At 46.6% G+C, this 23,312-nt stretch overlaps 1 pseudogene; it reads left to right on the forward strand.

Annotated features, from left to right (window-relative positions):
- The first annotated feature begins 13,406 nt into the window (after positions 1-13,406).
- LOC126518166 (uncharacterized) overlaps positions 13,407-23,312 on the forward strand; it is a 149,754-nt pseudogene continuing 139,848 nt past the window's right edge.

Consider the following 23,312-nt stretch of genomic DNA (forward strand, 5'->3'; position numbering starts at 1 on the left):
TGACTCCTGTGCAGGTACGGACAAGCCACCGACTTTAAAGACTGCCACCTGAGCACGAGCCGCTACTTAAACAAGTCAGAAGGGTGAGTGCGTCGGTTCCATCATCTTCCTCGAACGCGCCGACCGAGGTCGTCCTCAACCAGCCGCGAATCCCCACGTCTTTCCGTGGTGACACCTACGAGGATGTAGAGGACTGGCTCGATCACTTTGAGCGTGTCGCGGAATACAACGGCTGGACTCCAGAGCGCAAGCTACGCAACGCCTACTTCGCCCTTGAGGACTACGCGCGGACATGGTTTGGGAACCGTGAGGCGGCCCTATCGACATGGGATGAATTCCGATGGCAGCTAATCGGCACATACGCCAGCCTCGATTGCAAGGAGTGAGCTGAATCTGCAATTCAGGCGAGAGTACAGCGGCTTAACGAAAGCATCGCAATTTTTGTCGAAGATATGTGCCGACTTCTCCGACGCGTGGATCCGTCCATGCCGGAAGAAAAGAAACTCAGGAACTTGATGCGCGGTGTCAAGCAAGAGTTAATTGGTGGCCTAACACGCAACCCACCAAAGACCGTTGCAGAGTTTCTCGCGGAAGCCATATCAATGGAAAAGGCACTGCAGCAGCGAACACGGCAGCGCAACCGCGACGTGTCAACCCTATCACGTGACCCTCTCGCTATGCCCTTGGACAATACCGACGCCTTGCGGCAGCTCATTAGGCTTGTAGTTCGAGAGGAGCTCCAAAAGCTTCAGGTGGTTCCAGCATCGGTACAGTGACTCGCTGTGGCTGAGCTCATCCGGGAGGAAATCAGGCTCGCAGTCCAAGTCCCAGAGCGAAGCGAGACATCCCAGCACGAGGTACGGCTCCCACAACCTCGCATGTCGTATGCTGAAGCAGCGCGAAGTTCGTTGTGCCCGATTTTTCGCGATGTGAGCGACGTACCGGACTTTCATGGTGTGCGCGCCGTTCAACGAGCTACTGGTGACCTCAGGCCCCGCCGCACGCCATTAATGGCTGAAACACGACCACCCCGCAAGAGCGACGTATGGCGCAGACCGGAGGCCCTTGTGTTTTCATTGCGGTGAAGCCGATCACCTCTACAGGGCGTGTCCTTACCGCAGAGCTGGGCTCCGTGGATTTTCACTGAATGCGCCGTGCCCGCGCAATGATGAACGCCCCCTGGAGATTGAAGCATACCTTGCGGACACCAGGACCTTGTTTGTCCCACAATTCCATGAGCCCCGGTCCCCGTCACCCGCCCGGAACAGGTCTTCCAGCCCCCTCTTCATGCCGACAGCAACGAGGCGTCGCTCACCCAGCCCTGCCTCCCGGGAAAACCGAGTGCAGTGACCTGCTGAGGTGAGGTCGCTGACGTTGCGCACGCTGAACATCCTCCACTATGACGACCGCGATAAGACGTAATTGAGACGGAGAAAAAGCAGTGCAGTTCCGTGTCAGTATCCTGCGACGTACCAGTTACCATAGATGACCACAAAGTCACGGCGCTAATCGACACGGTTGCGGACACGTCTGTTATGAGCCAGAATCTCGCGCGTATACTGAACAAAGTTTCGACGCAATAAACCAGAACTCATATTCGTACTGCAGGAGGGCATCTCAAATGGGCCGGTCCACGGCGCGAGTCAACATTCGGGGCTTCACGCACATCGGCGACTTCGTCATTCTTCATGAATGTTCAAAGGACCTTATACTCGGCATGGATTTCCTTCAGGCGAACGGTGCCGTCATCGACCTGCAAGAGTCTAGAGTCAGCTTCGCTACTACGCAAGCCATCGCGAACAGTAATGACAACGATCGTGACGCCGCGCTTCGCGTAGCTGACGATCACGTCACGTTGCCACCCAAGAGCAGCGTGCTTACCCTTGTCCGATGCGACATGGAGGACGACGCCGAAGCAATTGCTGAGGCGAACATGCCCCTGCTTCTTGAGCGCCACATTTGTATAGCCAGAGGGCTTCTTCAGGTGCGAAACAAATGTTCAGTCGTTTTGCTAACATACTTTAGCAAAGAATATCGGCTTGTACCACGAGGAAGGACAATCGCATTTCTTCGCGAAATCACTGATGTTACTGACATTGCCACATTGGAAACCGCATCGTCTCAGCAATCTGGGTTAGCCAGCCTAAAAGAACGGATTCACGTTAACGCCGCTCTGCCAGACCACCAGAAAGATCGTCTACTGGGTCTCGTGAATGAATTTGCGGACTGTTTTCAAACGTCATCCAAAGAGCGGCGCACGTCCATCACAAAGTACCGCATCATTACGGACGCGTCCGCGCGTCCTGTTCGTCAGCATCCCTACAGAGTGTCTCCAGTGGAAAGGGAAGTGATCAAGCATCAGGTGAAAGAGATTTTTCAAGGCGACGTGATCCACCCATCCACCAGTCCATGGGCCTCCCCTGTAGTGTTAGTCAGAAAAAAAGAAAACACCCTACGCTTCTGTGTAGATTACAAAAAGTTGAACAGCGCCGAGCCCGACACCACTAGCGTCCGTATGAATCTCAGTTGGAGCAGAGAGATCGAAGTGTCGCAGTACTGGAGGCGAGGTGAGAACGCGTCGCAGTTCTTGGAATGCGTCGTCGCACGCCGGAGACCAGGTTTATAGGTCAGAACTACGACGTGAGAAGCTGCGTCAAGGGGCGATGATAGAAGCAAAGTTACGGACGAAGCGTCGGAAATATGAGCACAGGCCGATGAAGCTGCGAAGCTCTTTCATAGTGGTTGGTTTAGGGAACTCGGATACGGCGCTAAGTTTTGTGCGATCCGGGAGGATACCGTCTTTTGAAACTACATGGCCGAGAATAGTAAGCGTGCGAGCGCCGAAGTGTCATTTCTTCAAATTTATTTGCAGTCCTGCTGTGGAGAGGCACGCAAGTACTTGCTCGAGGTGGCTGAGGTGCGACGCAAAGTCGGTGGAAAAAAACAAAATGTCATCTAAATAACCAAGGCACGTTTTGCACTTCAGCCCTCGAAGAATTATGTCCATCATTCGCTCGAAAGTGGCAGGTGCGTTGCCGAGGCCGAACGGCATGACAGTAAATTCATATGGCCCATCAGGCGTTACGAAGGCTGTCTTTTGGTGATCGGCTTATGCCATGGGTACTTGCCAGTACCCGGAGCGCAAATCCAGCGAGGAAAAGAATTCCGCTCCCTGCAGACAGTCCAAGGCATCGTCGATGCGCGGCAGAGGATGGACATCTTTGCGCGTTATTCGGCTAAGGCGGCGATAGTCGACGCAGAACCAAATAGAGCCATCTTTTTTTTTAACAAGGACAACCGGAGATGCCCAGGGACTGTTACAGGGCTGGATGATGCCACGCTCCAGCATGTCGTCAACGTGCTGGTCGATGATACGGTGTTCAGCAATTTACATACGATAAGGACGCTGGCGCAATGGGGTTTGTTGACCGGTGTCGATACGGTGAACGACTGCGGACGCTCGGCCCAAGGATGGTTGGTCAAACTCAAGTGAGGAACTAAAATGGTGGAGGAGCTTGATGATTTCTGTGTGCTGCGCAGGTGTGAGTTCTGCGTCGACGGCATGAGCGAAGACGTGTACAGGGGCATCAGTCGCGGCGGGAGTAGTGACGGAACAAATCGGAAGTGATGCCGTATCACCAAACATAGTGGCCGGGATAACGCTATTGAAAGCTTCAGCGGCTCCGAGGCACTCGCCGCGGAGTATATATGATGGGCAGGCGGACGGATTGCACACGTAAAGGGCAGCAAAATCATCGCAAAAAGTGACGACAGCAAATGGAAGCAGGAAGTTCCGGTGGCGCGCACAAGTGGCCGACGGTGTAAACAGAACCGATGAGTTCGCAGCAGAGTTACATGACACAGAAACCAGAGCGGCGGAGAAAGGCGCGATATCGATGTCAGAGGCGGCGACAACTTTAGGAGAAGAATGGTCGTCAGGGTCGAAGCATGGCTCTGATAACCTAAGTTTGGCATGAGCGCAGTCGATAAGAGCTTCATTGACAGATAGGAAATTCCATCGAAGAATAACGTTGTGTGAGGAACGAGATAGGACGACAAATTCTATAACATACATAACACTTTGAATGAGACCCCGGGCTGTGCACGACGCTGACGGCTGAATGCGATGCGAGGTTGCCGTATGCAGAGAAAGAGAGGTAAGGCGAATGGTCACTTTGTTCAAATTGCGGTAAAGCTTTTCACTAATAATAGAAATGGCGGCTCCGGTGTCGATAAGTGCGTGTATGGTGATGCCGTCTAGGGACAGTTCAATTTCGTTCGCCAGAGCAGAATGAGACCTTGAAATGTTCGACGTAAACGCAGTTGTTGCCTCTGGAACTGCGACTGTTAGTTTTCCTCTCGGGCTGGGCTGAGTCGGGCGAACCATCGGGGAAATGGATCAGCGACGTGGGGAAAGTGACCGGCGTGCATCGAAAGGGAGGCGACTGTAAGATGAGTCTGGAGGAAGGCTAGATGGGCCCTGACACTTGAGGCGCCCGCACTGTCAGGTAAACGGGGGCAGCGATGGCGGCATAATCGTGCTACATAGCTCTGAAAATGGCAGAAATGGCATATTGGCCCGTTGTCGGATGTACGCCACGGTTTGACGACAGGGGCTCCAGCGGCCGAGCAAGGGACGACAATCGGGCGTGAAGGTGGCGGCGGCACATGGAAGGTGCCAGTGGCCTGGTAGGCATCAGCAGCCGGAGGAGCGTAAGGCGGGGCGACAACGTCAGCGTACTTTAGTGGTCCAGCTACAGGCTGCGGAGGAGGGGCAGATGGTAGCGCAGCGGCAAATTGCGTCTGAATGATGTGGTGAAGCGAAGGAGCCAAGGTTGTCGACGGCTCGGGTGTGATGTTCGCCAGAGAGAGTTGGCGCGTGACTTCGTCACGGATGAACTGCTTTATCTCTGGCATTAAACCAGATATGTCGGCAGCGTCGCGGCCGAAATCCAACGGAGATAGATCCGCGGTGTCCTGCTGAGCAGCGCGTGTTGAGCAGCAGCTCGTCGTACTGCTGACAAAGCTGTATGACCTCGACAATCGTCCGCGGACTCTTCGCGACGAGCATCTGGAAGGAATGGTCATCAATGCCTTTCATGACGTACTTGATCTTGTCAGCATCGTGCATTGATGAGTTGAAGCGCTCGCATAGCGAGAGCACGTCTTCAATATAACTGGTGAAGGTCTCCTCCTGGCGTTAAGCTCTACCACGCAAGCGCTGCTCAGCGCCATACCGGCGAACGGAGGAACGGCCTAAGCCCTCTGCCAAAGTTGTCGTGAAAGCCTACCAGGTGGTAAAATCGGCTTCATGATTGCGGAACTATAGGTTTGCCACGTCCGTCAAGCAAAAGATGACATTTGTGAGCTTGGCGCGGTCGTCCCACTTATTATAGGCGCTTACACGGTCATATGCGGCGAGCCAGTCTTCCGCGTCGTGGTCATCTGTGCCGCTAAATATCGCCGGTTCGCACTGCCAGATGACGCGAGAACAGACGACGGCGGCCCGCACGGAAGCAGCAGCCTGGGACGGTCCCGGTTCATCCATTCTGACAGCTGGGGGTAGCGTTCGACTGCGGAGTTCCAGGATGTCGAAGGGAAACCCAGCAGCTTCACCAAATGCAACGGCGGTGTTCGCCTAGCAGAAGGGTCTCTAGATGTAGGTTGTAGTGCTAGCCTTAAACAGGTCGGCGCTATATCGTAACTGGGAAGAAGCACTTCTCGTCGTCTTTTTCTCCTGCACTAGCACACCAGCACCATGCCCACTGCCCAGTGCCTTCAGTACGAAAGAAGCTGAACGTAGAGCAGCACGTGCTTTGTTCACCACTATTCCCTCGTTTTACGACGAATAGATCAAACACATCATGCAGCTGACAAAAAACTACAATGCGATCGTCTTCGCAGGAGCCTTCATAGCATAATGGCGTACCAAGGAACACTGTGGGTTTTGTCTTTAACCATTTACAAATGAAGATGGTGCTGTACTTTTAAAAGTACGCTGGGCGCTAACGTCTTAAGGTACGTGCTGAAATCTGGATCATTTTTATTATACAGCAACGAACATTTTACGAAACAACGCTTCACATTTGAGAGAGTAAAATAAGCAGACTTACAGCAAACACAGATAGTATGTTTGTCGTCTTCCGAACCACAATTTACTCGGCCCTGGGAGCATTCCTCCTTCCAGTAATCGGAAAATTGTAAGTGCTGCCTCTGATACGCTGTCAATAACGAAAAATTACATTGCAGAAATAAAGAAATGCACTTGATGTTTCGCATATTAGTTTTACATATCTGTTAAATTGGGAAAGCAGTCATCAGCGCCACTCTCCGACAGCGAGTTCAGAGCAGTCATCGCATTGAAAGTTTACTGCAGTGCCACAGCTCTTCATGCATTTCAATTCCTTGTCTCACTCAACCTACAGGGCAGCCTATCAAAATATGTCGAGTCTATCTTTATTCCAGAAACTCTTCCGAGTTAAAAAACAATTTGGGTTCCATTCTATCTTTGTAAGGGCAATAGTTGCATCGCATATGTATTGTATCTTTCATGTAAACATGTCACCATTAAGTGATCATATCGCATTGGCCTGCAGTAAAATTTTCGCGAACTTTTGTGTTTTCCTTCTTTTTCACAGGTTGTGAACACACTGCTCCGCAAGCATGTCCCTCAATCACAGTACACACGACTTTGAATTTATCACCTTTAAAGGGATGTGCTTGAAACATGTGAGAATAAATTTGTTATTCAGCCCTTTTTGTGACGCGCAACATTTAACTAGGATCGTATTCCGAGGCATTTTATCTATCAGTGAAACCAAGGATTTCAAGCAGTTTTAGCTAATGTTTTCCAATCAGACCTCCTTGTATTTCACATTCTTAACTAACTACATTCGTATATAATCACAAATACTCTTATAGCTGCTCCTGTAATAGGTGAATCACAATCGTGCACAACATTTGTAATTTGTCTTTGGGCTTATTATACTTTTGTACATATATCTTCTCTGTTCTTTGCAACCACTCTCCCCAGCATTTCCTTTGGCTGTGATGGTTTAATGAATAATTGGGCTATTCAACTAATGTCGCCATTTCCATAATCACTTGGTACACCATAATAGTTAAAGACAGCGCTACGGATGAGAGCGGGGACACACACACAAACACTCTTCCTTTGGCCTGTCTCGGTAGCGTTGGCTTAAAGTGTTATGAAAAACCACGAACTCACCTAAACTGCCATTGTTGGCACAAGTCAAGACCGGTTTCATTCTGAAGTCACCGAGGTGCGAAAGACATTTTGAAGAAAGAGCTACAGCAATTCAGTGAATTGCCTACTAATGCTTAAGCATTGTTCCGCTTGGCTGCGGCTTTGTTTTGCTTACTTGTTTTTCCTAGCTTGTGTGCGTCGATCCATGGCCTTTTCGGCGGCAGAGCATGCTTAGGCTTTAGTAGGCAACTGCCAGATTTTCTCGCCGCATTCATGCCCTTTAATGCAATCGTACCAACTGAGCCGGAACGCCGACAGCAAGCGCACCTCGACGAAGTGGAGTGGTCGAAAGGCAGCACTAGCCTTCGCAGTAGCGCGTCAGGCCTTGCGTGGTCGGAGTGTGCATCGCCGCGACGTCCTATGACCATCGCTGTCACTCTCGCAAGTTTTTGTTTTGTGCGCGTTCTTTGACCATGCAATCTCTGGTCTGTGCTGTGACTGCGCCTCGGTAAGGCTGAATGAAAACACGCCATGGCTCTCAACGCGCTCGCTTGTCCGCGAGGTGTTCATATCGAAGGACGCTCAGCATCGTTCATTTGAACATTGGGCCATCCGAAAATATCACGTTGCCTCACACCCAAATTTAAGTTGGCCCATCCCAAATTTATGTTCGCCCACCCCAAATTTATTTTGGCCCAGCCCAAAATTTATGTTGACCCACCCCAAAATTTATGTTGGCCCACCTCAAATTTTAGTTGACCCACCTCCAAGTTTCAAGTAGACTGAATCCCAAATTTCAAGTTGACCCACCTTCACATTTCAGGTCGCCCAACCCTGCCATATGCTTCCCGACGCATTCTTAAGGAGTCCTATGTCTCCCCATGCGTATTCTCTCTTTATTGTATGCTTTGGTTTAGATTGTTCCGCATTGCTTAAAGGTGCCAATCATCTAACCTTCACTACCATAATTATGCCTTAACTTCGCAAATTACGCATTTGTCTGCAGGTACAAGGTACATTTGTCTGCAGGCCCTTGTTTTTTCTTGAAGGCGGGAATGGTCGCCCGAGGCTTAGGGAAGCTCCTTTGCGCTAGGAGCTTTTGACCAAGCTTCTGACGGAAGTGGAGGTATGGTGTTCGATGGTATTTGCTTGTACAAATACATTTACAAATGCTGCGTCAAGAATTATGCCTAAAGTTCTACCTCACCAACGCTCAAATCGCCGGTCTGCAGAACAGGCGTTCTCTTTTCAGTCGAGCTTGTCGACCCCGCCTATCCAGGTGTAGCAGTCTTTGGCCACCTGAAGGCATTGACAGAATTTCTTTTTGGCATTTGGTAGCGTCCTTTGAACATCAACGGATCATTGTGGTTCGTTGTAGTTAGACATGAGGTGGACATTCTTTGTTTCCTTCCACTGGTGGGCAATGTTGCCCCGTTTTCTTTGCCTCTAGTACAATCTGATGTCTATCTTACTGTTGACTTCCATCTCAGGCAGAAGGCATTTTTTCTTCGTACGGAAAGTTCTGCAGGCAGAAATGTCCATATCCCGAAATTCTTGCGACAGCTTTGTGGAGGTAAAAGAGTTATCGAAAAACAACTGAGACCGGGCGGGCACGACACCATCTGCCAGCGTCAGCACAGTACGCTTGCCTAATTGGCAGTAAAGAGCCCCTTGTACTTGAGGAAGTAGCCCGTTTCGGAATCTGCCAGGGACGATACCTTGTAGGCTCTCTTTAGTTTAGGCTTCATAGGCCCGTATTGATTCACGCTTGAGCGTCCTTTCACCAAAGTCACGCTCTCATCAACTTCAAGTTGTGTTGATGTGGTGTATTCAGCCTGAAGCATTTTGTTCAATATGTTGATCGACGGGCGCATTTTGTATGCATGATCAACATCTGTGTCCCATAGTTCGGCACTGTGACCTTGTCGTTCAGGTGAAGGCAATTTTACATAATTTGATATCGCTTGTATGTCGTAACTTGCGCAATGTTTTTGACATAGAAGAAGCTGTGGGAACACCAGTACACCTGCACTTAGTACATGCGGTTGATGGTCATAAGGATCAGTATGCCAATATCAGCTTCTAGCTCGTCGCATCTCAATGGCAGCCATTAAAGAATTATATGCTTTTACGTACCGAAATCACTTTCTGATTATGAGGCGCGCCGTAGTGGAGGACTGAAAATTTTGACCATCTGGAGTTATTTAGCGTGCACCTGAATCTAAGTACACGGGTGTTTTCGCATTTCGTCTCCATTGAAATGCGGCCGCCGCGGTGGGCATTCGATCCCGCGATCTTTTTCTTAGAAGCCCAACACCATAGCCACTAAAGAACCAAGGCGGGTTCAATGGCAGCCATTCCTTTTGTGGAGTCTGCGGAGCGTAGGAGTTAATCTGCACGACAATATCATGGAACACCTCATTTTCGAAATAAAATCATAGCGCACCAATGGCAGTTATCGTCTGGCTAAGCCTTTGGGAGATAGTAAAGCTGCGATTCATGGGCATGTTAACTGTCGACGTATCGCGGAGAAGCTTTTCAGAATGTTCTTCAGCATCTGGCTTCGAAACAGTAATACTTCTTATTTTGTTGCCTGCGTACGGTAGACGCCGTGTTTTATTCTGCATGTTCTAGCCGCCAGCGAGAGCTCGTTCCACGAGACCACTCTCGTTCTGGCTGTACTCATGCAGCGTTAGTTCTCAAACCTCGTCTTCACTGCTCTCAGAATCAGCCTCGTCACTGCTGCAAAAGTATTCTGCAAGCTCTACAATAACTCAATGATTCGTCAGCAATGAGGTGCCTCTTCTTGGCTTTGGAACGAAAGAGCGAGTCAGTACCAACATAACGGCTTCCACGCTATCGCTGCACTAAGCCTAAAATGCAACAAGTGAGTCCCACTGCGTTGCGTACAAAGACGTTCTGTCTTTCTATAGACGCCAAAACATTACACAATTTAGCGACTGGTTGCCTATAAGCTATTAGTGTAGTGTAAGAAAGACAAGATTTCTTCACAAGACATTTTCTTTTGCCGGGAAGTAGCTCCGAAACTTACAAAAACGTCGAAATGCGGATGTGAGAAACCAAAGAAAGGGTCATTTTCATGTAGCATGCTTACATCTAGTGTCAACGCCACCAAAAAGCACACAGAATCTAAGTGAATGAGTGATCCTGATCTCTTTTAACACAGGGCAGGCGTTTGTCAGTGCCATAGGACATGTAGAAAGCAAGAAAGCAAGGAAAAGATGGTGTAGAAAGTAAGGAGAAAAAGAAAATAAAACACAGTTTCGTCCAAGTCTTTCAGACCATCGGTTTGGTGTGGTACAGTGTACGCCAATCGCATCAGATTTCTCCAAAACATGGATGATCCAATGTGCCAGCCATACCGAGGTTTCGTAAGCGCATCTCCTCCAGCAGCGTCGCAGCATGGTCAGCCGTTGTCAGCTGTAGCAGGCAGTGCCTCGATAGTTGGCCTCGTCGGCGTCGGCGACCAGCCACAGCCGCAGTTCACTATTGCTTTGATGGGGTGACTCTAGCTGGATGATGTCTGTTTGGAGTACTCTGCGAAATTTGTGACGTGCCTGCCCCATCTGTTCCCTTACACTCTAGCCGGGTCTTCGTGGCCTTAGTGCGTAAAGCTCGGCCTTCCTCGTTGGGACCATTAAGCGCCAGGCTCTCGGTCAGAGGACACAATCGGGGGGGAAGCCTCGAATATTGCTGTAAGACGTGGAGTAGGGTTTATTCCGGTGCACCGCACATGCGACACAGTGGATTTACGCCGAATACCTTGTAGCGGCATCGGTTTGTGAGGAGAGCGGCAGTCCTGACTTCAAACGGAAGGACGCTGCCTCTGTTTCATTGGTAGTGTGGGAAATGGCACGGTTCCGGCTTGTGATGGTGATATAGTACATGGCTTTGCTTTTTGCTATTGCAATGCGCCATATAGTTTTTTCAGCATCATTTTGACTGCGTCGTGTGAAAAGTCCGATGTCGTTGTGCACTTGTCGTGCTCGGTGTGGTATTATTGCGCGTTGGGTTTCTGTCGATGTGCTCATTCAGACTGCTGTTTGGAATCCAGTAGTGACTATTACATCTGGAACTGCGTTTTAAATTGTGAATTAGAGCCGGTGACGCCGCCCTACGGCCCCATCACCGTGTTTGGTCTAATTCTGCATGTCGGCTGCGGATAATCTACAGCCCTCGGCAGAGAGGGAAGCAAGTGAGGTCAAAAATAAAGAAGCCTATGAAAACGAAGCTTATAACAACTGCGAGCAAATCCCCGTCGAAGGCGCTGCGTCAGCCGCGCACCTAACTACAGACTCTGAACAAGGAGCAGTATGGGCAGCCCCCACCGCAGCCCGTCTGAGAAGAAGACCACTGACGATATGCCATTGATTGAATGTGGCGGTAACAGCTGGTTATAGCTGGACGACTCGCCATTCTCCTCCCTAGAGGAAGCCCACAGTAAGAGTTTCACGTACGAGTTGTGTACGAAGGTTCGCGCAATACAAGCGATAATAGCGCACCAAGAAAGCAAGGCGAGCGCCAAATGCAGTCTCTACATCAAAACACTGAGTAGGAAAAATTGGAGATCAAGGGCAAGACAGAAAAAAACGAAAAGTACTACAGGGGGAAATGACCAACGCGAACAGCGTGAACGCCTATCAGAGGAGGTCACAGTACATCGAGCCAAGAACGAAAAGATTAGCAAGAGAGAAAGCGCCTCATCAATTGGAAACTTTCAACCACCTGAAAACACAAAAAAATAACAAAATACCATTTGAAAAACAGTATCCCCCACCCAAACGAACGCGATTCAATGCAACGGAAACTGTAAACCAAGAAAACGCAAGAGAGAGCGAGTAGCTAGAAACAAGTGCATGGCCATGTATCAAAGTGGGTAAGAAAAATGATGAACAAAAGCCAGAGAATACAGCCAAACAGCAACCCCTTCCAACTAAATGCCTAAACAAAAAGCATTCTAGCAGGGCTACTAGACTGTGGTTGACTAAAATGCTCATCGGGGGCGACTACGTACAAAACACTACATCGAGTGGCAGGAGAAATTGTGTGTGTGGATTCCTCCAGCATCAGACTCCAAGTAGTAATCGGCCCTTGTACTGCTGATGCATTAGGTGACATCGCAGTTGAGATGTTCATCGAACAGCTCACAGAAAAATTATTGCCCTGGAGAAAAGCCACCCCACACCAACTATGTGATAAGTGACATACCAGAACTGAAGGACACTAAGCAGAAGCAGGTTGTTGCAAATGTACTCATACTAGAATTTCTCGCCACTGGGTGCAATCTTAAAAACGCATATTCAACAACATCTGGTATACTGAAACAGCAAACCATGTGCGCTTCCTACTATCCCCAATATAACTCCTTTTTTTTAAAGGAACAACACACGAACACACAACCAAACAACACAACCACAGTTGCCCCAATAATACAGACCAGAGGACAGGGAGGACACTTAAAAGCAACGTCAACAGCAGTTGGCCAATTAGGTGAAACAATACCCCACTGGAAAAACGCCCGATAAAAGCATAAAAAAAACATTTTTTTTGCATTATCCTCACAGGCAGAAAAGGAGAAAAGAACAGAACAGTCAACAGACCACTCAAGATGAAGGGAGCAACGCTTGGCTAGGCATGAGGTCGTCTGTAAACCACACTGGAGGGAATAAAATTATCGAAGTCAACACGCAGGATGTCAAACCCCTACAAAATCTAAACAACATTCTCTGTAGTCCAAAAGAAAACGCGAAATAAAATCGGGAGACAAAATAACATATCCGTCTGCCTACTAAACATGCAAAGGGGCAGCAGACTGAAATGGCAAGCCGTCCAGCGTGAAATCAGCCAGCAGCAAATTGATTTATATGCACCAACTAAAACGCACTTCAGAGGTGACAAGGAAGCCAATATAAACAATGATCTAGACGGGTATGGCCAAAATAGAAAAGGGGATATCACACTTGGAGAACGGTTTCAATTCCTCGCACAAATCACCCGGAATGTCTGTACTGGAGAGGACCCAACTCGCGCAATGACCACAGGTGGATTCAACTATAAAATCTACAGCACTTCGGATAGGGGCACGACGCTCTTTTCGGCACAAACTCACGCTTCTTCATGTACCGGGTGCTGCTCGGATTCTTCGCTGTCGTCGCAAACGCCGACTTCGTGGTGGAACATGGCTTCACCAAACCTTGGCCAGATGCTGCTACAACGGATCTGCAATCATCTGCTCGTGTCTTACACGGTCCGCAAGACTATTTTCTGGAAATCGTGTAGGATCTCCGACGCACCGAAGTGGAATCTGCGCATCGGGGAACCTTTCCGGTTCCGCTGCGCGCTGGCCATATAAAGGACCAGCCAAGCCTAGTGCGACTGGGGCACGACGCTCTTTTCGGCACAAACTCAAGCTTCTTCATGTACCCGGTCAGTTACCTAAATGGAACTAAGTGTTATCGCTCTAGCAACGTTATGCTTTTAAGAGTGTCGTGCCCCATTAGCAAGCGACAAATGATTGAGTGTCTTGAACATGCCAGCCTGTGCTTCGTTGATGCTCTACTATTCTCTCTCTACGACGGCTGTCTGACGCTTTCCCAAATTTTTCTGCTCCTATCGGGGGAGGTAGAACTAAATCCAGGGCGCATGAATGCAGTTGAACGTGACCAAATGACAAACATTGAAAGGATTCTCTTAGAAATGAAAACAGTCCAGGAAACTGTGCTCGCGAAGTTAACGGAAATTACAACAAGACAATGTGAATTAGAATCCAAAATTACGGGCTTAATAGAGAAGACAAACAATGTAGAAAGTCGTATTGCTTGGGTGGAAAACATGGAAGATAAATTTATGGCTAAACTAGACGACTTGGAAAATAAAAGCCGTAGACAGAATCTGGTCTTTTTCGGGTTGCCTGACAGGGAGCATAACGAGACGTGGGAGGCGTCTGAAAAACTAATAAGTGGAATAAGCAAACATGTGATGAAACTTGATGATATTTCGGTTGAACGGGCTCATCGCGTAGGCGTTTTCAGAGAAGGCAAAAACCGGCCAATAGTAGCATGCTTTTCAAGTTGGAAGGCTAGAGAAAATGTATTTAAAAACGCTTACAGACTAAAAGGCGCTTCGTACAGCATCTCTGAAGATTTCAGCCGAGCCGTACAAGAAAAAAGACGTCAGCTTTGGAATTATGCGAAAGAAAAAAGAGAGAACAAAGAAAATCGTGTTCGCTTGAGTTATGATAAATTGATCATCAATGGGCAAACGTTTGTCTGGGATAGCGATATGCGGATGCCAGTTCCACTTCAGGGGCATGCGTGACTGGACAGAGGCAAATGACGCATTCCGAATTCCGCTCCTCCGAAAGATAACTCAGCACGTTGCTCGCAGCCTGAACGGCTCTCTGTCCTGCTTGTAAATTGTCGCAGCATAAAGAACAAAGTCGATAACTTCATGTCTTTAGTAGCCACTGTTAAACCTCAGATTGTGATGGGCACCGAATCATGGTTAGACAAGGATATACCAGATGTAGAAATCTTTCCGCCTGGTTTTACTGTCTATCGGAAAGATAGGCATGGACATGGCGGGGGAGTATCAATTTGATATCAAATGCATTGTCAAGCACATAAATTTTATTTGAAAACGATTCTGAGCCTGTCTGGTGCCTTGTGAAATTGCCTAACGGAAACAATGTAGTGTACGGGACATTCTACCGCCCATCCGGCAGCAGCGACTCATTCAGATTGCTGTCTGAGATGCTATCTCTCCTGCCTAATAGCGTATTTCTAGGGGGGGATTTCAATTTGCCAGACTTCAACTGGAATGCGGGATGTGTGGCTCGCAATAGGTCCCGTATTTACACAGAGTTCGAAGAAGTGCTGGGTTTAAATGGACTGCAGCAGTACGTACTGGAACCTACGCGAGAAAATGCAATTCTAGAGTTAGTACTTTGCAATGAGCCGAACATAATATCAAAAGTTACTGTTTGCCCAGGTATTAGTGACCACAGGGCAGTTGTCATAGAACTTAACATACAGCGAGTACGGATGGCGCAAATTCCGCAAAGAAAAGTTTACAGCTACGACAGAGGAGACTATGCTGCTATCAGGACCGAACTTGGAAATTTCTTTCCTACTTTCCAATATATGTCAAACGCACGCTGTCCGTTAACTTTGTGGTCAGCATTTCGGTACAAAATACTTAAGCAAGTCGAAATTCATGTTCCATGCAGGTACCTGCGGCAACGAAAAAAACAAAAACCTTCGTTTAACGTAGAAATACGTAAACTTATAAGGAAAGCAAGACAAACGTATAAAACATTTTCTGCCGACACCAGTCTGGCAAATCAGAAACGCTTGCAGGAGATAAATAAGCTATTGAAAGCAACAATTAAATCTGCCGAAGATACCTTCTTTGTTAAAATAAACAAGCACTTGAGAGAAAACCCAAAATCTTTTTGAAAATATGTAAAACAAAATCGAAAAGACATATCAATACCATCTTTAACTGTTGACGGCAAAACTGTGGCGTCAGACTATCAGAGGGCGGAATGCATCAACAAGTACTTCAAATCTGTGTTTTCGCTATTACCTGCTGGGGAGACTACGCTTTTGAACAACCCCAATCAAGGCGATATGATACCAGACAATGAATTTGATGTTAGTGGTGTCGACTCTTTATTACGGCATTTAGATGACACAAAAGCAATTGTACCTTATGGAATATCCCCAGTGGTCCTTAAAGAGTGTCAATGCATCATTTCTGCGTATTTAACGATGATTTGTAAGCTTTCCCTTGAAACAGGCCTCATTCCCTAAGATTGGAAAATGGCAAGCGGCGTGAAACCCGTTTTTAAATCGGGCGATAGAACTCAGAGAAAACTATAGGCCGATTTCACTAACGTCAATATGTTGCAAAATATTCGAACACATTTTATATAGTAACATATCTGCATTCCTTGACTCAAACTCTTTTTTACACCTTCCCAGCACGGATTCCGAAAAGGTTATTCCTGCAACACACAACTAATAGAATTCCAGCACTTCTTATCTAAAACCATTGATAACAATAGTCAGGTAGACGCGGTTTTTATTGATTTTCTAAAAACTTTCGATATTGTGTCCCATAAGCTCCTAGATGTAAAGCTTGCTGCATTAAATATAAACGAAAACGTTCAAAATTGGATACGAAACCACCTAAACGGAAGAACCCAGTCTGTTGTCCTAAACAACGTTGCATCTTCACCAATAACTGTTTCTTCGGGCGTTCCTCAGGGAAGCGTACTGGGCCCCTTGTTATTTTTAATCTACATAAATGACATTGTCGAACTACTTACATCCCCCATAAAACTATATGCTGATGACTGTGTGATTTACAGAGAAATTACCACTGAAGATGACATAGATACATTGCAAACAGATTTAGATAAGGTAGCGATCTCACGTAAGAAATGGAACATGAATTTAAATATAAAAAGTGCGGTAGCGTAAGATTTTCCAGAAAATTATCCACATTTCAGCACCGATATAACATCAATGGCACGCTTATCGACATACAGTCGGAATATAAGTATTTAGGAGTCTATTTTACCGAATCACTCACTCACTTGGCATTAACAGATTGACACTGTCATAGCAAAAGCTAGTAGGTTGTTACATTTCATTCGCAGAAATTTTAAACAGGCAACACGCGAAGCTAAAGAAACTTTATACTTCTTACATGTTAGAACAATACTTGATTATGCTTGTGTAATATGGGATCCCTATCAAGAATACCTCATTAATAGACTGGAAAAACAACAGAACCAAGCAGTAAGGTTTGTTTGCAATAATTACAGCCCGTACTCTAGCGTTCCCGAAATGAAGGCCACTTTAGGATGGGATCTACTACATATGCGTAGGCAGAAGTTAAGGCTTAAACTATTGCACCGAATATATAATGGTCAGACAAGTAATAATCGCTATAACTATCTCCTGGAACCAGATTATATATCGACTCGCTGTGATAACAGCAAAAAGATGTCAGCCTATAACTGCAGAACAAACACTTTTTACTACTCTTTTTTCCCCAAATCAATTAGACAATGGAACAGCTTATCAAATGATATAGTAAATGTGTCAAATAACGAACTATTCTATTCAATGCTGTGACGGCGCTCTTGTAAAACAAATGTATGTGTTATATATCTTGGAACCTGCTTGTTTCACGTTACTTGTATGCCTTTCTCTAACAGCTATTGTAGTGCTTCTGTTTGTGAGTATATCTGTCCAAAAGCTTCTCTGTATTACTGGTTATAATTTGTTCCCCCCTACGTAATGCCTTTATGGCGATGTAGGTACTCTGTAAATAAATAAATAAATAAATAAATAAATAAATAAAGCATTACCATTGTTTGGCTTGGCTCTGAGTTCGTTATTTCATACCTTGGCTTAGTTGCCTTCCTAGCTCATGCACGTCGACCCTAGGCCTTTTCGCTGGCAAAGCATGCTTAGGCATTAGAAAAAAATTGAGATGTTCTCGCTGCATCAACCACATTTATTGCAATTAGTGCATTTAAAGCATTTAGCCAATCGCGCGTACGAGCCCCAAATTTTCAGGCTGGCCCACCCCCAAATTTAAGTTGCCGCGCCCCAAAGCTTTCAGATGCCCCAAACCCAAATTTAAGTTGGCCCACCTCCAAATTAAAGTTGGTCTACCCTGAAATTTGAAGTTGGCCCACCACTAATTTCAGTTGACCTACGTTCACATTTCGAGTTCGCCCATCCCCAAATTTAAGTTGGCGCGCCCTAAAGTTCTAAGTTGCCCCAAACCGAAATTTAAGTTGGCCCACATCTAAGTTCAAGTTGGTCTACCCTGAAATTTCAAGTTGGCCCACCACTAATTTCAGTTGACCCACGTTCATATTTCAAGTTCGCCCACCCGCAAATTAAATTTGGTTCACGTCGAAGTTTTAGGACGGGCCAACCCCAAATTTAAGTAGGCCAATCCCCTAATTTAGGTTGGCCCACTCAAAATGTTACTTGCCTACCCACATATTTCCAGTTTGCGCTCCACCACACGTCATGTTGGCCCACCTCCAAGTTTCAAGTTGACCCAACTCCAAATTTTAAAGTGACCCATTTCCAAATTTCAGTTCGCCCTCCCCTATTGTATGCTTTCTCATAGATTTTTAGGGATCCTGACTATCTCTATGGATATTCTCTTCAAATTTAAATTTTCTTGCTTGTGGCTTATTTTATTTTATCGCTGACGAGCTACCAATCATCTAAACTTAAACTATCATGACGATTAAATACCTTAATTTTGCAAGTTAGGTGTTTGTGAAGATACACTGCATTACAATTCGTGCTTGATAGGGTTGGGGAGCTCAGACTTCAAACCTTCAGACTTCCATAATTGTGTGGCAAGGCACTGGCATGGTGTCGAATAGCTCACACTTCCTCGGTCCTGCACCAAAGAGGCCCAATGCTCTACTTGAAGTTGGATCGCGCAACAATTCGACGGCACAAAAAGAAGAGTAACACACACAGCAGAGCGTTCTGCTGTGTGTATTTCTCTTATTTGTGTCCCGTCGAATTGTGGTGCAATTCAGCTTCAAGCTTCTATACCGATACAAGGAGTCTTCAACCTCACCAATGATCTAGTTATTAAGCCACAATGGCGCACATCTTTGAAATGTGTCAACACGAATTAGCTCTCCAACAAATCACCGCAAGCATAAAATTTTGCTGCACAGGTGTATGCACCTGCCATATTTTGTACCACTAAACTCGCAGGAATCAAAGGGGCAAGCATTAACCAGCCTTACTGCTGCCGTTACCGTCATCATCATGACACCAATAGAAAGAGAGCGCTGCGTTTCAGTAAAGGGAGTGCCGGAGGGAAAGGCGTGACAGCGAGGCTTGAGGCTTACAATAAAAATAGCATTTACAAGACATGTTCAATACCAAAATATGCTGCATATCGCTCATCCTACTTCGGCATTGCGGCAAGCTTTTACACGTTTGAGCATGTCACAGTTTGTGTAATCATTGCTCTAAAGCTGTACAAAAGGTCTATTCACTCTGCAATCGTTATTGTTATCATGGCGGGTTAAAGACGCACTTTTCATTGGCATCTGCACCACATTTCTCCCGATATGTAATTTTGCCTTGGTGGTTCACGACATCTTCACGCACACCGAGTTCTGCAGAGCATTGGGTCTGCATTGTTCTAGTAATGAAGAATTAGAGCCCCATTATGAGACGAAAATATACGATTTGTCCATACAGAATAACGCTGCCAGCCCCCTCCCCCCCAAAAGAAAGTACACTGAACGACTGGCACATGCACCAACAGTGAACACAGCAAACACTCTGAAGTATTTCCTTCATGCAAGCCAGCACACTAAGATTCTCAATGCATTTTCATTTTGCCATAAATGCATAGGCACAACCGGCTTGGCGCGACATCCGCATCTCGCACTGCAACGAATTGTGCAATGCCTTGCTGTTTCATAGTGTGGCCGATAGATGACGCATGACCAAAATTCAGCATTATGCATACTAAGTAACTTGTACTAAGTACTAAGTAATCTCATCAAAAAACCAAGTTCTTTATGAGATTAGCATTCACAGGGTACATCACACAATTTGTGATATTCATTTATCTATTTATACTTCATTAACCTCTTTCCCCAAAAAAGTGAGCCATTTGGAAGGCACCCTGATAGACAAGTAGAACAATCGGTAAAAAGTCAGCAACCAGCGACAAAGTCAGTATCATAGGCTGCCGCATGTGTGACGTCGGAAACACAAAATTTAAGTCTGCTACAGAGAAGTGACAAATTTGGCAATATGGTGCGTCTAGACATTGCTTCAATGCTAATCACACTAACGCTGACATTGAAGGCACCTTAATTCCTACATACGTTGCGTCGACACACCCGACTACGTTCGTAATGTTTCCGCGAAGTAAGAAGCATTTTTTTATAAATGCCCGCTCAGCCGCAGTCTTCGGGAAAGCCAGCCACCGCTTCCGCACTGCCGCATCAATCAGCGCATCAAACATCTCTGACACAGAGGCTCACAATAGTTTGATGACGTCCAACGTAACGCTCGGCGCCGACGCTTCCCTGAAAACTCCCAGTCCCGTAGAAACGGAGGGCGCAGAGGACTTGCTCTTCAACGGTGAGCGAATGAAGCCCGCCACGCTGTCTCCACAGACGAATGAATGAATGTTTGATGTTTAATGGCGCAAGGGCCAGGTATGGCCAAAGAGCGCCAATCTAGTGTTAATCATCTTGTAGTTGTCTAATGAGATCTGTGATGCTAGTGTGACGTGGCTGTAAAGGGGCCTAAAAGACGTTGCTACACATGGCATAAAATCTACGCGTAATAAAATTATGGCGATGATTAATGACGTGTACTATGAACACTAGAATGCATTGGGAAAAATGATGCAATGTACAAAATATGTAAGATGCTAAAATTTTCTAAGAGCACTACTGCCTCGCCAGAGCCCTTGAACCCAAGGGACGAGAGGCATGTGCTATACGAAACAACTATCACAGCGCTATCCTCTATAGAGAGGAGGCGCTACGAACGTATGGGCTAATTACATGTAATACAATATCTTTCAGGAAACCTAGGACTGCGCTGGTATCAAAGAGCGGTTCTGCACCGACAAACATAGCAGGATGAAGGGGGATGTGCTTCGGTATGCTAAGAAAAAATGTTTCTTTTTTTTCATATTCGGTTTTCCGACACTCCAGGAGGACGTGGACGACGGTCAGCCTCTCCCCGCATCTCCCACAGGTTGGAGGCTCATTTCCAGTGAGTAAAAAGTTATGCGTGCCAAATGTGTGTCCTATTCTTAGACGACAGAATAGGACATCTGTCCGGCGGGATATTGTTACAGGAGGCCAGAAACCTAATTGTGGCTTTATTACATGCAGTTTATTATTTGTTTCCAGGTCCCACAAGCGTTGCCAGTAGTTTCGCAGTTTCCTTCTGAAGAAAGGCTTGAGGTCTGTGACAGGGACTGCAGCGGTAGAATTAACAGTGTGTGATGCAATTGATGTGGCCATCTGGTCCGCTAGAACGGATGCCCCTATGGGCATCCCCCTGGATGCCCCTATGGCCGTGACAATGTATTGCCGATTTTTACGTGGAATGTACGTTCAGACAGATAGCTTTCTAGTATGTTCAACATGTTTCCACGGATGCCCATTCGCGATAAGTCTCGCAGGATCCCATATCGCCACGTTGTGTCATATGCCTTTTCCATATCAAGGAATATCGATAAGAAGAACTGTTTATGTACGAATGCATCACGGATATTTGCTTCAATACGTACAAGATGATCAGTCGTGGACCGCCCTTCTCTAAAGCCACACTGATAGGGATCAAGCAAATTGTTCAGTTCAAGGAAATGTATTAGTCTACGATTAATCATTTTTTCGAATAGCTTACAAAGACAACTTGTAAGAGCTATCGGGTGATAACTTGCCGCCACGGAAGGGTCTTTAGCCAGCTTCAAGATGGGAATAACAATAGCTTCCTTCCATGAGGATGGAAGGTACCCGGCAGCCCAGATGGAGTTGAAAAGTGCCAGAAGTGTCATTTTCGTGTCTTCGTGTAAGTTCTTAATCATGTCATAGATGATTCTATCAGCTCCCGGTGCAGAGCTTCTGCATGTGCTCAATGCAGCTTTAAGCTCGGCAATATTAAAAGGACGGTTATATGGTTCATCCGGACGGCATTTACGATCAAGTGTCTTAAGTTCAGCTATTTGTTTATACTTCAGGAATGATCTTGTGTAGTGTGTGGAACTTGATACATACTCGAAGTGTTCGCCCAAAGCGTTGGCCTGGTCTTCCAAGGTAGTTCCTTGGGAGTCAACTAAAGGCAATGGGTGGATGCGCTGCCCCTTTAGCTTTCGTACACCATTCCGAACTTTATACTCTTCTGTGTAGGATGTGATGCACGAGAGAAACCTCTCCCAGCTAGCCCTCCTTGCCTGTCTCCGGGTGCGCCTTCCTTGCGATTTGGCCAGTTTAAATTCAATTAGGTTTTCTGCAGTCGGGGAGCAACGCAGAAAGCCCCACGCTTTGTTTTGTTTCCTTCGTGCGAGTCTGCACTGTTCGTTCCACCAGGAAACCCGTCTTTTACAAGAGAGACCCTGTGTTTGTGGAATGAACTTTTGAGCTGCGTCGAGTATAAAACAAGTAAAATATACTGCTGCTTCATCTATGTTAAAATTGCTGATAAAATCCCGTGATAAGTATGTGGATGCGTTAAAATGATTCCATTCGGCGGAGGCTAGTTTCCACCGGGGGGCGTGTGGAGGGCATTCATGTTGATGTATTAAATTTAACGTTATAGGGAAGTGGTTACTTCCATAGGAATTTTCGGTTACATGCCACTGTAAATCAGGGAAAATTGAGGCAGAGCCAATTGACAGCTCTATTGAGGAATATGAATTATGATAACTGTTGAAATACGTTGGTTCCTTCTTGTTGAAGAGGCATGCACTGGAATTCAGAAGAAAATTTTCAATAAAACGACCTCTCGCGTCACATCGCGGGTCTCCCCACATGGTACTGTGGGCGTTAAAATCGCCTACGATGAGGTAGGGGTCCGGGAGCTGATCAATCAGGCTATAAAAATCGCTTTTCCGGAGATCATAATTTGGGGGTATGTATATGCAACATACGGTGATTAGTTTATTAAAAAGAATTGCCCGAACTGACACTGCCTCAAGGGGCATCTGAAGGGCGACATGATGACAAGCTACTGACTTGTCAACAACTATTGCTACACAGCCAGCCGAGGCATTCGCCTCGCTGCGGTCTTTACGATAGATTGTGTAATGACGGAGGAAATTTGTGTTCGTAGGTTTCAGATGTGTCTCTTGAACACACAGCAACTTGGGATTGTGTTTGTGTAGAAGTTCGCTAATGTCGTCGAGGTTATGGAGAAGTCCTCTCACATTCCATTGTAGTATTTGTGTATTCATTATGCTATATGTGTTGGGTGCTGTGTGTTTAAGAGACTGAGGTTAGCTCACGGGCCTTTTTCAGGCGCCGTGACGGGAATTTTGTCTCTTT

This window comes from Dermacentor andersoni, chromosome 11, assembly GCF_023375885.2.
Source record: "Dermacentor andersoni chromosome 11, qqDerAnde1_hic_scaffold, whole genome shotgun sequence".
NCBI lineage: Eukaryota > Metazoa > Arthropoda > Arachnida > Ixodida > Ixodidae > Dermacentor > Dermacentor andersoni.